Raw genomic sequence first — 12,245 nt, 5'->3', positions numbered from 1 at the left:
TATGTTGAATAGTAGTGGTGAGAGTGGACACCCTTGTCTTGTTCCTGACTTTAAGGGAAATGCTTTCAATTTCTCACCATTGAGGATAATGTTTGCTGTGGGTTTGTCATATATAGCTTTTATTATGTTGAGGTATGTTCCTTCTATGCCTGCTTTCTGGAGAGTTTTAATCATAAATAGATGTTGAATTTTATCAAAGGCTTTTTCTGCATCTATTGAGATAATCATATGGTTTTTATCTTTCAATTTGTTAATGTTAACTTTCCAAAACTGAAACAGGAAGAAATAGAAGATCTTAACAGACCCATCACAAGCACAGAAATCGAAACTGTAATCAGAAATCTTCCAGCAAACAAAAGCCCAGGACCAGATGGCTTCACAGCTGAATTCTACCAAAAATTTAGAGAAGAGCTAACACCTATCTTACTCAAACTCTTCCAGAAAATTGCAGAAGAAGGCAAACTTCCAAACTCATTCTATTAGGCCACCATCACCCTAATACCAAATCCAGACAAGGATGCCACAAAAAAAGAAAACTACAGGCCAATATCACTGATGAACATAGATGCAAAAATCCTTAACAAAATTCTAGCAAACAGAATCCAATAACATATTTAAAAGATCATACATCATGACCAAGTGGGCTTTATCCCAGGAATGCAAGGATTCTTTAATATCTGCAAATCAATCAATGAAAGTCTTAAATCTCAGCAAATGACAATCATTCTCTCCTCTTTCCCAACTTCCAAACATCAAATACCCTAACCCAGTGGTTTTCAATGCTGGCTGCATATGGGAATCACTGGGGAAACTTCAAAATTACTAATGCCTGTGCCCATCCCCAGAGATTGTAATGATTTAATTATCTGAGGTGTGGCTTGGGTTTTGGAAGTTTTAAAAGATACCCAGGGAATTTTAATGTGCAGACAAATTTGGGAACTATGGCCCTTATTGGAGGATCATAACCCTGGCAGTGGACTTCCCAGGTGGCGCTAGTGGTAAAGAACCCACATACCAATGCAGGTAGACAGAAGAGACACAGGTTCGATTCCTAGGTCAGGAAGATCCCCTGGAGGAGGACACAGCAACCCACTCCAGTATTCATGCCTGGAGAATCCCACGGACAGAGGAGCCTGACAGGCTGCAGTCCATTGGGTCGCATAGTCAGACATGACTGATGCAACTTAGCACACACATGCAATCCTGGCTGTGGGCTTCCTCTGTGGCTCAGCAGTAAAGAATCCATCCACAGTGTGGGAGATGTAAGAGATGCAGGTCTGATCCCTGGGTCAAGAAGATCTCCTGGAGGAAAGCATGGCAACCTATACCAGTATTCTTGCCTGGAGAATCCCATGGACAGAGGATCCTGGTAGGCTACAGTCCGTAGGGTCACAAAGAGTTGGACATGACTGAAGTAACTTAGAAAGCAAGCAAGCAACACTGACTTCATGTTAGAATCACGTTCAGGGAATATTTTAAAAATCCTGATGCTTGGGCCACATCCCAGACCAATTAAATTAGAAGATCTAGGGGTAGGGCCCAAGTCCCAGAAACCAGGATTTTCTGAAAAGCTCCCAGAGGTAGTTCAATGTTCAGCCAAGACTGGGAAGCATGGTTGTGCGTGCAACTTCACACCTGTAATAAAGGCGATGGTAGAATTTGCACTCAGAGGTTCAGCAACTCTTAAGATGAGCCTAATGAGAAGCCAGTTCTAGACACCAGGTAGGAAGCAGGCTGAGAACAAACCCTTAGAATAACTGTCCTACTTTAATATCAATAAAATGAGCTCACCTTTTCTTGCCATGTATGCGAGCCACTTTAAGGCTTATTTAGGACCACTAGCAACTGATGGTTCTATGCCTGACTCCCTACCACACCTACCAAAATAACTGCAGAGAGAATGGGAAAGAAAGTGCTTTAAGGGGATGCAAACCTTTGCAAAGGACTGCAAACCAGTGCTCAGAGACCCTGCATGGATATAGACAAGGAGAAACCACAAAAGCAAGTTATTTAGCCTACACATTACCCAACCAGTTAGGTTTTCAAATTTCTTTTATTGGAGTATAGTTGATTTACAATGTTGTGTTAGTTTCTGCTGCACAAAAAAGTGAATCTGTTATACATATACCTCAACTAGTTAGTTTTTATCTGCAACTTGATGTGCATTTTTACTCATCAAGCCAAATGCTGGGTTTGGAGGGGAAAAAAAAGCCCTAGCACAAGATTCTCATCCTTATTACACATTAGAGCCATCTGAGGAGGTTTTAAAATAATGATGCTAGGGCCACACCCAAAGTGAATTAAATCAGAATCTCTGAGGGCATGACACCCAGAAATCTGTTTTAAAATGTCTCCGGGTGGAAAGGTGAGGGAGAGGGATAAATTAGGAGGTTGGGATTAACATATACACACTATATATTAATACTATATGTAAAATAGATAATCGACAAAAACCTACTGTATAGCAGAGGGAACTCCATACTCTGTAAAAACCTATATGGGAAAAGATTCTGAAAAAGAATAGACATATATATATATATATATATATGTATATGTATATATGGGCTTCCCTTGTGGCTCAGCTGGTAAAGAATCCACCTGCAATGCAGGAGACCTGGGTTCGATCCCTGGGTTGGAAAGATCCCCTGGAGAAGGAAAAGGCAAGCCTCTCCAGTATTCTGGCCTGAAGAATTCCATGGACTGTATTGTACATGAGGTCGCAGAGTCGGACACAACTGAGCGACTTTCACTTTCACATATGTATATATATATATATATGTGTGTGTGTGTGTGTGTGTGTATGTGTGTAACTTAATCACTTTGCTTTATACCTGAAACTAACCCAACATTGTAATACAACTACACTCTAATAAAAATAAAAATTAAAACACATAGTTTGATTAAAAATACTTTTAAGAGTAAAAATTGCTTTAAAGTGCTTAAAAAAAAAGGGTCCCCAGATGATTCTAATGTTGCAACCATAAAACAAAGAATGTTGCCCACCATCCACTCCTACCTAAAGTACCCCGAAAGGAATTCAGGGCAAAGGTCAGGAACGAGGCATTCTGTGCTCTTGGAAAAAAAGGCCTATAGTTAGATATTTTCAGGAAAAAATTTTATGTACTCAGGTTTTTGCATCTTCCCATACCCAGAAAAGCACTAAAATCACTAACTGAGATACCTGTTCCTCGTGACAAGCAGCAACCTTCTACTGGGACGTGTGCTTGATCGCTCATACCACCTCCTCCGTAATCACATACATGCTGACTTCTCCCCGGCTACCTCATCAGAGCAGTTCCTCAGAGCTATCTGAGAGGCTATCTCCTGGGCTACAACCCTCAGTAAGTCCCCAAATAAAACTGAACTCACAGCTCGCAGATTGTATGTTTTTATTTCCGTTGACACAACCAAGGTTGCGAACTGTCATTCTAAAGCAGTGGTTCTCAAACTTGAGTGTACATTACAATCACACACATTCAGTAAAACACAAAAAGCTGGGTCTCACTCTCAGAGGTTCTAATCCAGTTAGGGTGGAACCTGGAAGTCTGCATTTCAAACAAGCTCCTAGATGATGCCAATGCTGTTGGTCTAGGGACCACACCTTGAAAGGCAGAGCCCCACATGGACCACTGGTTCTCAGCCTTTGCTGCACATAAGAATTACCAGGGGGAGGGGGTTGCATTTTAAAAATACAGATGCCTGAGCTCTTCCCTAAACTAATTAAACTGGAATACCTGAGGTCCAGTGATCAGTATTTTTAAAGGTGATACTAATGTGCGCTGAAGTTTGTTATCCTAGACCTAGATATTTTACAGTTGCAAAAGATCATTTAGTATAAACCCTTGAATTTCCTGAGAATTTAGAGGTACGTTAGCTACTACTGGTCCACAAACCCCAATTTCTACTATTCTCCCGTAATCATCACTAGGTATTAACTATGTGAACTGTAAATCAACTATACTTCAAGAAAAAATAATAATAAAAATCAACGTGACCAATTTAGGGTGACCAACTTGTCCTGGTTTGCCTAGGATGCTCCTGATTTTAGCACTGAAAGTCCCAGATTCAAAGTAAATCAGGATAGTTGGTCATTACAGTTATGTTTTGCAGCTCACAGACTGGAATACAGTACTATTAGATTTTGCTTCTAACATCCAGCATCCAGATCTTGGTTTCTAAATACCATTCTCTAATAAAAGGGATCAGGGCTCCTTGGAAATGGCTGATTTCAGAACTAAAGCAGAGAAATGTATGACGAACCCAGGAATCTTCTGTCAGAATCTAAGTTAGTGATCAAAGACTCATGGAAGCATGTCTAAAGGACTAAAGGGACTCCTATTGGCAAAACTGGAGAAAATTTGAGCATTACAAAGAAAATAATGGAACTGGATGGAAAACATTAAATTTAAGTAACACTGAATTAAGTGATATCCAAAAAAATAAATAAATCTACCTCTCCACTATTGAAAGTAACTATTATATCAACTTGCTCTGAAAATTGGTATTTGAGGGGAAAGAATCTGGCTTTTACCTGGCCCTTTTGGGTCATATCCTATGGATAAGAAAAAGCTCATCTTTACAGAAGAATGCCAGCTAACAAATGTAGACCGGATGACAGAATTAGAAAATCACCATTCTGCAACCCCAATTAAATCACAAAATCAGGAAATACATTTTAAAAATTAGAAGAAAAAATTACTGAGTCAGGAAACAGTAACTGATGGATGCTGAATTTTAAGGTAAGAGGTAACTGAGGAACAGGACAGTCACAAGGTACCAAAGTAAGGCCAGATTTATTGTTAATTAGGAAGAGAAAATTAAAATTACATGGAGAGTTCTGAGGGCCACGACCTTAACCACCATCTTTACTATGAGTGGACAATTGCCAGTGTGTACCTCTTAATGGGATGCTACATGAAGTATGCAGAATATTTATGAAGCATTCTTATCAAAATTGAATCTAGTGAGGTAGATAAACCTAGATCCTGTTATACGGAGTGAACTAAGTCAGAAAGGGAAAAACAAATATCATGTGCTGCGCTTAGTCACTCAGTTGTGTCCGACTCTTTGTGACACCATGGACTGTAGCCCACAGTCTCCTCTGTCTCCTCTGTCCATGGGGATTCTCTCCAGGCAAGAATACTGGAGTGGGTTGTCATGCCCTCCTCCAGGGGATCTTCCCGACCCAGGAATCAAATCCAGATCTCTTGCACTGCAATCAGATTCTTTACTGTTTGAGCCACCAGGGAAGCCCAAGAATACTAGAGTTGGTAGCCTATCCCTTCTCAGGGGATCTTCCCAACCCAGGAACTGAACCGGGATGTCCTGCATTGTAGGCAGATTCTTTACCAGCTGAGATATTAATGCATATATATGGAATCTAGGAAAATGATACTGATGAATCTATTTGCAGGGAAGGAATAGCAACGCAAATGTAGAAAACAGACTTGTGAACACAGTAGGGGAAGGAGAGGGTAGGATGAATTGAGAAGCTAGAATTGACATATACACACTATCAGGTGTAAAATAGTTAATGGGAAGCTACTATATAACACAGAGAGCCCAGCCTGGCACTCTGTCACAACCTTGAGGGGTGGAATGGGAAGGGGGAGGGAGATTCATTAGGGAGGGGATATATATATAATTATGGCTGATTTACGTTGTTGCACAGCAGAAACATTGTAAACACAACATTGTAAAGCAATTATCCTCCATTTAAAAATAAATTAAAAAAAAAAACTGGATCTAATCAAGCCTCTAAACCCAACAATTTCCAGTTTATAGGAAACTCGGGGGCTGGAAGGGAAAGCTAAACACAATCTTAAGAAAACAAACCATCCTGGTTTGCCCAGGACTGAGGACTCTCCAGGATGTTAGGGTCAGTGTTAAACCAGGAGAATCCTAGGCAAACCAGGACAGTTAGGCACATACACTACAATCAGACAGATTCATAAGTGGGGTAGACCTGGTCTCTAAAAGTCCATGCCATTAACAAAAAGTGAGCAAACTGTTTTACATTAAAAGACACTAAAGAGAGACCATAGTCAAATGCAACATGTGAACCGACCATAAAAGACATTCGGGGGACAGCTGGGGAAATCTGAATATAGAGCAGTACTACTCAGGCAGCCCAGAGATGTAAATGAACCATGTCATAAAGTACAGGATTTAATCTGCCTGACATATTTCTGGAAATGAAACTTCCTCAATGAAGGATGTAGTGCACTGATACACACTCTGGTGCAAGCTCCTTATCTTAGGAAAATGCTAATATTTGTTGAATCCTGGAGGTGGGTATACTGCCATTCATTGTATTCAGATCAGTTCAGTCACTCAGTCGTGTCTCTTTGCGACCCCATGGACTACAGCACACCAGGCTTGGCCAAAAAGTTCATCCAGGTGTTTTCATAAGATATTCCAGAAAAACCCAAACAAACTTTTTGGCCAACCCAATACTTATTCTTTCAACTTTCCTGTATGTTTAAAAGTTTCCATTATGAAAATGATGAAAGCACAAAATCTAAAATCATATTACTTACACAATGTACACTAACAACAGTTACCACAAAGCTGATTATCTACAACTAATCCTATATTTATTCATTAGATATTCCTCAGGGAATAGCTAAATTAAAAATAGAAAAATGAGTTAGCCAAAAGAAAAAAACACATTCCATGCTGAGGAAACAGAATGTAGAAAGGACCAGAATGGAAGAAATTTAACTTTTTCAAGGAAAGGAACTCAATGTATATAGAAAAATGAGGCTACCCAGATGATGAAAGGGCTGTGAGGCTCTATGAAGAAGGGTCTTTATTTTATTTAGGACTTTATTTTAAAAACAAGAAGCCCATGACAGACAGATTTCAAGCACTGGAGAAACAATGAGAATGGCACTTTAGAAAACTCACTCTGGCTACAGAGAATGGAATGGATGGGGGCAAGCATGAATACAGCTGCACAAGTTGGGAAGATGGCCGTTTCAATAATAACCTGGTGCAAGATGATGTAACCTGCAGGATGGAGACTTGGTGATCTGCTGCATGTGGGCAGAGGGTATAGGAAAAGGACTCAGATGTAATTCCCAGGCTTCTAGCTTGAGTGACTGAGTAGATTGTTATATTCATCAAGATTGAAAATACAGAAGCAAGAACAGGTTTGGAGGAAAGATGTAAAGTACATAAATTAGATGCTTTGAGTTCAGAGTACCTAAAAGATATCCAGGAAGAATCTACCTTGTAGGCAGTTGAATATGAGAATGAGAAAGATAACTCTGACTTCCAGTTTACATTTAGTAGATAGGGAACAAAGGAGGAGAAAATAAGTCATTTTACATTTATGCTTTATATTAAAATTTTTCCATTATAAAAATAATATACTAATATTATTTACATAAAATAAAAATGGGGAAATGGAAACATGTCTATAATATATAAACATATATTATTTTCATAAAATGAAAAATAGGGAAATGGAAATAAAACTTATTTGACTACCATTAATCAACACTCTTTATCATTTGAGACTATTTCCTTCTAATATTTTTATATGGATATTCATACAATGGGGCTTCCCTTGTGGCTCAACTGTTAAAGAACCCGCCTGCAATGCAGGAGACCTGGGTTTGATCCCTGGGTTGGGAAGATCCCCTGGAGAAGGGAAAGGCTACCCACTCCAGTATTCTGGCCTGGAGAATTCCATGGACTGTATAGTCCATGGGGTCGCAAAGAGTCGGACACAACTGAATGACTTTCACTTTTTCTTTTCATACAGTAGCTTTAAAAGCCGTATTTTTCTGACAAAGAGGCTTCTCTAGAGGTATTTATGGTTGACAAGAATTAGAAACACTAGGTGACCTGATATCACTTTGTAAATCAGACAGTGCTTGCTAAGTTACAAGTCCTTAGGCTGTTAAGATTCAAAACATAATTTAACTATTTTTAAATTATTAAATTTAATTAAATTAGGCTACTAAGATTCAAAACATAATTTGCCTATTTTTCTGAAACTCTTCCAAAAAATTGCAGAGAAAGGAACACTTCCAAACTCATTCTACGAGGCCACAAACACCCTGATACCAAAACCAGGCAAAGACAACATGAAAAAAGAAAATTACAGGCCAATATCACTGATGAACATAGACGCAAAACTCCTCAACAAAATTCTAGCAAACAGAATTCAACAGCACATTAAAAAGCTCATACATCATGATCAAGTCGGGTTTATTCCAGGGATGCAAGGATTCTTCAATATACACAAATCAATCAATGTGATACACCATATTAACAAACAGAAAGATAAAAACCATATGATCATCTCAATAGATGCAGAAAGAGACTTTGACAAAATTCAGCATCCATTATGATAAAAATGCTTCAAAAAATGGGCATAAAATGAACCTACCTCAACATAGTAAAGGTCATACACGAAAAGCCCACAAATATTATTCTCAATGGTGAAAAACTAAAAGCATTCCCTCTAAGATCAAGGACAAGACCAGGGTGTCCACTCTCACCACTATTAGTCAACATAGTTTTGGAAGTTCTAGCTATGGCAGTTAGAGAAGAAAAAGAAATAAAGGGAATCCAGATTGGAAAAGAAGAAGTAAAACTCACCGTTTGCAGATGACATGATACTATACATAGAAAACACAAAAGAGACTATCAGAAAATTACTAGAGCTAATCAGTGAATATAGCAAAGTCATGGGATACAAGGTTAATACACAGAAATCACTTGCACTCCTATATACTAACAATGAAAACTCAGAGAAATTAAGGAATCAATCCCATTCACCATTGCAACAAAAAGAATTAAATATCTAGGAATAAATCTACCTAAGGAGATAAAAGACCTGTATATGGAAAACTATAAGACACCAATCAAAGAAATAAAAAACGACATAAACAGATGGAGAGATACTCCATGTTCCTGGGTAGGAAGAAACAATATTGTGAAAATGACTAAACTACCAAATGCAATCTGCAAATTCAATGTGAATCCTATCAAATTACCAATGGCATTTTTAACAGAACTAGAACAAAAAATTTCACAATTCATATGGAAACACAAAAGACACCGAATAGCCAAAGCAGTCTTGAGAAAGAAGAATGGAGCTGGACTTCAGGTTATACCACAAGGCTACAGTCATCAAGACAGTATGGTACTGGCACAAAAACAGAAATACATACCAATGGAACAAGATAGAGAACCCAGAGATAAACCCACACACCTATGGGTACCTGATTTTTGACAAAGGAGGTAAGAATATACAATGTGGCAAAGACAGCCTCTTCAATAAGTGGTGCTGGGAAAACTGTACAGCCACGTGCAAAAGAATGAAATTAGATCACTACCTAACACCATACACAAAGATAAATTCAAAATGGATTAAAGACCTAAATGTAAGACCAGAAACTATTAAAACTCTTACAGGAGAATATAGGCAGAACACTCAATGACAGAAATCAAAGCAAGATCTTCTATGACCTGCCTCCTAGAGTAATGGGAATAAAAACAAAAATAAACAAGTGGGACCTAATTAAACTTAAAAGCTTTTGCATAGCAAAGGAAACTACAAACAAGGTGAAAAGACAACCCTTAGAATGGGAGAAAATAATAGCAAATGAAACAACTGACAAAGGATTCATTTCCAAAATATACAAGCAGCTCATACAACTCAATGCCAGAAAAGCAAGCAACCCAATCAAAAAGTGGGAAAGGAACATGAAAAGACATTTCTCCCAAGAAGACAGACAGATGGCTAACAAGCACATGAAAAGATGCTCAACATCACTCATTATTAGAGAAATGCAAATCAAAACTACCATGAGATACCACCTCACATCAGTCAGAATGGCCACCATCAAAAAGTCTACAAACAATAAATGCTGGAGAGGGTGTGGAGAAAAGGGAACACTCTTGCATTGCTGGTAGGAATGTAAATTGATACAGCCACTATGGAAGACAGTATGGAGATTCCTTAAAAAGTTAGGAATAAAACCACCATATGACCCAGCAATCCCACTCTGAGGCATATAACCTGAGGAAACCAAAATTGAAAAAGACACATGTATCCCAATGTTCACTACAGCACTATTTACAATAGCTAGAACATGGAAACAACCTAGATGTCCATCAACAGATGAATGGATAAAGAAGCAGTGGTACATATATACAATGGAATAATACTCAGCCATAAAAAGGAATGCATTTGAACCAGTTCCAATGAGGTGGAGGAACCTAGAGCCTTTTATACAGAGTGAAGTAAGTCAGAAAGAGAAATATAAATACTGTATACTGACACATATATATGGAATCTAAAGCAATAGCACTAGTGAATTTATTCTCAGGGCAGCAATGGAGGAACAGACATAGAGAACAGATCTATGGACATGGGGGGAAGAGAGGAGGAAGAAGGGGAGATGTATGGAGAAAGTAACATAGAAATTTACAGTACCATATGTAAAATGCTTCTTGGGGTGTAAAATGTTTCTTCAGGTGTTTCTTGGGACTCCCTTCCAGACGAGTTGCTCTTAGGAATCTTTTCCTGTCTGTGTCTCCCTGAACTCCTGAAAGTTTCCAGTGTTTGTAAGAGATGGTATCATCTAGCATTTGATGAGTCTCTCTGGCAGACTGTAGACCTCGCAGGCAGAAACCTCTACCCAGACGTGGCTGGTCAGCTCTTGTCCCGAGGGGTGGTTGCCTTCTGCTGTCATTTATGGTCATTTATGGACCAACCGTTAATTGAACATTTCAGCCCTTTTCATCTACAGCACCTGAACCTGTCGAACTCTGTGATCGCTGTGTCTACCCTGCACAGTCTTCTGTCTCACTGCTCCAAGTTGCAGAATCTCAGCCTGGAAGGCCTCCAACTTTCAGATCCCATTGTCGATAATCTTGCTCTGAACACAAATTTACTGCAACTAAACCTTTCTGGGTGTTCTGGATTCTCTGAATCTGCCCTGAAGACTTTGCTGAGCAGCTGTTCCAGATTGGATGAACTGAACCTTTCTTGGTGCTATGATTTCACTGAAAAGCATGTACAGGTGGCTGTTGCACATGTGTCAGAGACCATCACCCAGCTAAATCTCAGAGGGTTCCAAAAGAATCTGCAGAAATCAGATGTCTCTACCTTAGCTGGAAGATGTCCCAATCTTGTCCACCTAGACTTAAGTGATAGTGTCATGCTGAAAAATGACTGCTTTCCAGAATTTTACCAACTCAACTACCTCCAACACCTATCACTCAGTTGGTGCTATGATGTAATACCTGAAACTTTACTTGAACTTGGAGAAATTACCACATCAAAAACACTACAAGTCTTTGGAATGGTGCCAGACTGTACCCTTCAACTGTTAAAGGAAGCCCTCCCTCATCTACAGATTAATTGCTCCCATTTCACCACCATCGCCAGGCCGACGATTGGCAACAAGAAGAACCAAGAGATATGGGGCATCAAATGACGACTGTCACTGGAGAAGCCCAGTTGTCTATGAAGCCTCTATCGCAAGATGGTGTCTCCTCTTTTCTTTGAACGGGGAAAGTAAGCAGGAAGCCCAACTGTGGAGAGCTCCGCTATTTTTATTCTTGGTTTTCTGCTGCCTTCCTTCTACAGATATATTAGAGAACCACTGGAGAGAGAAAACTATGAAGTGTTGCTTTCTAGAAATGACTATGAAAGCTTTTATCACTGCTATACCCTTAAGAGCCTAAGCTCTATGCTTCTTGAAATTTTAGGAAGAGTGAGCCTATAATTTCAAGATACCTTAAATAGCAAAATTTGAACCACATCTTCCAAGTGCCATTCTTCATAAATCTATTTAGAATCAAGCTTAAAAATCACCACCAGCAAATCATTTTCGTAGCCTATATGGCAACTGAACTTTCTTCTATTTAATTTTTCAGCACTGCTTTATTATAAGCACAGGTTGCAAAAAATAATAAGCTATTTGTATTGTAAGCTGAAAAGAATGAGAATCATAGAGTAGCTTTGCAGCAATCTCTTCTAAGGATAGCAAGAAAAACAGACATTTCAACTGTGCCTTTAGATTCACAATCAGGTTGATGGAAACAAACAGCCCCAGGTCATTCACCTTTAAACCTAAATAAAGAAACAAGCAATCGGCCAACCAGAGGCGTAGGATTGGTATAGAATTTAAAGACTCAAGAGACAGATTTCTATAACAGGTTAAGCTGGGGTATCCTCTAGTGCACATCAATGAAGTCTCCTTTCTGTACAGTTGGGA

General features: G+C 39.0%; 1 pseudogene; it reads left to right on the top strand.

Moving 5' to 3' along the window:
- The window catches only part of LOC122435655, a 16,606-nt pseudogene extending 5,111 nt beyond the window's left edge, over positions 1–11,495 (top strand).
- The last annotated feature ends 750 nt before the right edge of the window (positions 11,496–12,245 follow it).

This window comes from Cervus canadensis, chromosome X (assembly GCF_019320065.1).
Source record: "Cervus canadensis isolate Bull #8, Minnesota chromosome X, ASM1932006v1, whole genome shotgun sequence".
NCBI classification, from domain to species: domain Eukaryota; kingdom Metazoa; phylum Chordata; class Mammalia; order Artiodactyla; family Cervidae; genus Cervus; species Cervus canadensis.
This window is presented reverse-complemented; position numbering and strand designations above follow the sequence as displayed.